Raw genomic sequence first — 4,182 nt, 5'->3', positions numbered from 1 at the left:
GAAAAGATCCGTCCTTCTTCTTCACGAACAAAACAGGTGCGCCCCAAGGCGATAAACTCGGTCGGTAAATCCACGGTCTAGTAGTTCCTGCAGTTGACTCTACAACTCTTGCAGTTCGGAAGGTGCTAGTCGATAAGGTGCGCGAGCTACAGGTGCAGCTCCTGGAACTAGATCGATCTGAAACTCTACTGATCTCGGCGGGGGTAATCCCGGTAGGTCTTCTGGAAAGACGTCGGGAAATTCGTTCACAATTCGTACTTCATCCATGCTTTTCTCCTCAGTCTCTAGCTTCTTCACATGCGCTAAAATAGCAAAATGCCCCTTCTTCATAACATTTTTTGCCTTCATGCAACTAATAAGGTTTAGCTTTGGACTACATCTCTCTCCGTAAACAATCAGTGGCTCACCATCTTCGCGAGGTATGCGAAGAATCTTTTCACCACAGATAACTTCTGCTTTCACCTTGGACAACCAATCCATACCGACTATCACATCAAAGCTTCCCAACTTAATGGGTATCAATTCAATCTCGAAATCTACACCAGCTAAGTTTATAATACCTCCTTGGCCAATTTGGTCAACTTTCTCAAGTTTTCCATTGGCCACTTCAACAAGCATACTCTCGTCTAATGGCACTAACGACCAATCTATCTTAGAGCAAAAGTGTCTAACTACATAACTCCTATCGGCACCGGTATTAAACAGAACATAAGCTAATAGGTTATTGATAGTGAATGTACCTGTGACCAAGTCAGGATCCTCGCGGGCATCTCTGGCATTCATGTTGAAGACTCTTCCACGTGCTGGCTCGCCAGCCTTCTTCTTGTTCGGACATTCATTCTTGAAGTGGCCCTGCTGGCCGCATTCATGTAAGATCCAGTTTTTCCTAGTTGTTTGGGATGTCATCTAAAATGATGGGACGCCGTCCCAGTATGAAGGGCTGGACGTCGTCCAGTAATTCTGGACGTCGTCCAGATGAACTGGCGGACCAGCTATTTGTTTTTAGATATTTAAATGGGTATTTTGGTAATTTCACATGGGGGAAGACAAAAAGGTCCCAAGATCAGTTTGGTGAGCCTCATTACTCCATTTTCAACTACTCTGTCACTTCCACTTCAATTCTAGAGAGAGATAAGGGTTCTAGTGTGAGAAAGCTCAATCCAAAGAGGAAGAAGCTAGTTTCGGGCCAAAGTGCGTGTTTTAAAGTTATTCATCTACTTCCTAGCTACGTTGTGATAGTAGTGGTAAGTCCTAAACCGAATTTCCTTATTCTAAGTTGTTTAAGGGTTAGGGTTTGGGTTATAGTTGAACCTAAAACCCATATTTAGTGATTTTGGGTGCTCTTGGGTAAGATTGAGTCATGAAGACTCAATAGTGACTAACCTAGGGTTTCAATGTGTAAATTGGTGTTTGTGAGTCTTAAATTGGTTAGTTAACTACTAGCACACCTAGATGTGATATAAGTGGGTGTTATTTGGGCAATTGGTGACCAAATGGATGTGTGAACCTTGAGATGGGTCAAAAGGGTCTTTGATGACCTAAGTTGTCTAAATGTGAGTGAAAATGCGATAACCTTGTGTTAATGAACGTGTTAAGACCCAAAACTTGCTAGTGTTAGGGTTTTGGCGAAGTCGACCTAATATCATGATTAAGAGTGCAAATGGGTCGAAATTACACTACGGGTCAAAACGATACTAGGATGGCGAGTGAGTTGGTTGACCAACTCGATTGTGTGATTGATTATATGCATCATATATATAGGTACATCACGTTTAAGGTTGCAAGCTTGTTCATCTCACCGAAGACGTTAAGGTGAGTGGAATAATTATATATGTATGTATATGATTTATTTGCTTGTGGGGTATGGATTTAAAGTTCGATGTTGACGATGCCATACTAGCATTGTTTGTTGGATGAGGGTTTAAAGTTCGTTATTGACGATACCTCATGTATGGAGTTAAAGTTCGATGTCGACGATGCCATACCGCTATTGTAGTGATTTTGATGAGGGGTTAAAGTTCGATGTAGATGACACCTCATGTGTGGGTTTAAAGTTCGACGTTGACGATACCACATTAATTGGGACGGATGGGGTTTAAGTTCGATATTGACGGTACCATTCGTAGGGCTAGCCTTGGGATTTGAGTACTAATGGATGTTGTGAACATCAATGTCGTGTATTGTGTATAGCATATTATATTGTTTGTGTTATATGCTATTGATATACTAGCTTGTGATATCAGAGTCTTGGCGTTATACCTTTTGATGGTATGCTAATTATATTGCTAGTATGTATGCGGAAATTGTAACATCCCGCTTTTTTCCGTTTTCTTTTCCGTTATACTAATTTAAACTCCGTTATATGTTTATAACATCTCCCGTTAATACGCGTTTTAAAATATTCCGTTTAGGTATTTTCCGCACCCGACTACAAACTCGAGGGACTAAAATTGACACGGGGCAAACTAGTTGACTAGGTCACCTAGTCCACCCCAATCACCACCATTCAACCATCTCTCTCTCTCTCTCTCTCTCTTTCTCTCTAGCAAGAACACACCCAATTTCCAAATTCATTCAATCATCATCTAAATTCGATCTAGGAGGCTTACAACAAAATAAATTACATATTCGTGATCCTCTCTTCATCCTCTTCATTTTGGTACCAACTTCATCTCGTTTGGGTAACATTTCTAAAACACTAGTTTTTCTTTAAATTTGTGTTCTTGACTTAAAAGTATGTTAGTTAGTGTCTATGGCTCATTGTGATGTCGTGTATGTAGTTTGTATGCTCGATTTGTTGTTTTTGGTGTAACTAGTTCATTATGAAAATTACTTGCTAAATCCTTGATTTTGGATGATCAAATGTTATTAGATTGTTAATGTGCATGTTTTAAAAGTGTTACTAGTATCATTAGCTTCATTTTGATGTATAGATTGATTAAAGAAACTTCATAAACGCGATTATTGATTTTGTGAACTTTTGGTTAGGGTTGACAACTCTTAAAACGAACTTTTGATGCGTTGAATGCTTGTTAATGTTATTGATAAGTGTTTAGTTGTATTACATGTTTCATTACCTTCAAAACGGCATATCATATGTATAAATTGGATTCCCGAAACTTAAATTGCAATTGATAAACTTGAAACTTGAAAATAAACCTCTATTGATCACTTGGCGGGATTTCGGTTATAGTATATGATGTTTTTGCTTGATGAAAAGTGCTTATTGCGTTCCTTGTCGAAAGAGCTTTCCGATGATATAAAATACATGTTCTAATTGTTTGCGGATCATAAAATGTGATTGTTTGTGTTTTGGTTCGTCCATTTGAGGAATACAGCAAACAGGGCCTGGAAACCGATCAGGACGCCGTCCAGATACTGGGGACGCCGTCCCAACTTTTGAACCTAGACGCCGTCTAGGATATCAGGACGCCGTCCCACCCTTCATTGTGGGATGCCGTCTAGCCATTTAGGACGCCGTCCCATTGTACTAAAACTGGCTGTTTGCTTTGGTCATTTGACATAAAAATGTTTGCTATGCTACGGACCTCCGATTAACATGAAACTTGGCCAACATGCTCATATATGATTATATAACTTAGAAAAATTGTCGGATACCCAACCCGACCCCGTTGACTTTTCCGTTGACTTTGACCCGACCAAGTTGACTTTTAATCAAACTTAACCAAATAATTGTGCAATCGTTCTAACATGTTTTTATACTTGTACCTTGCATGAAACATGACAATTTGATTCACATGCTATTATGATCGAGTCTTAACGAGCCATAGGACTAATTGAACATCTTTGACCTATCGTGCTTACCGTTATTGATACAACCTATTGTTTAGGTCAAGACTAGCATTGTTCTTTGCACACGTTTACTTGTTGAAGTACTTTACTACTCGTGCACTCAAGGTGAGATCATAGTCCCACTTTTACTCTTTTTGAACTTACATTTGGGATGAGAAAACATAAACATTTCTTTACTAAGTGAACACAAGTACAGGAAAACAAACATTCTACATACGAGTTTAGAACGAAATCCTCAATTCGATTATCATTAGTTACACTTGCCGGGTGTAAGCGAGAACTTATGTTGTATGGATCCATATGGGTTTGACAAACCCTCATTCAAACGGTTCGCTACCGTTTACGAATGAAATATATTTTCGAGAAACA

The sequence above is a fragment of the Rutidosis leptorrhynchoides genome, chromosome 5, assembly GCF_046630445.1.
Source record: "Rutidosis leptorrhynchoides isolate AG116_Rl617_1_P2 chromosome 5, CSIRO_AGI_Rlap_v1, whole genome shotgun sequence".
Lineage (NCBI taxonomy): Eukaryota > Viridiplantae > Streptophyta > Magnoliopsida > Asterales > Asteraceae > Rutidosis > Rutidosis leptorrhynchoides.
Note: the sequence above shows the minus strand (reverse complement) of the source record.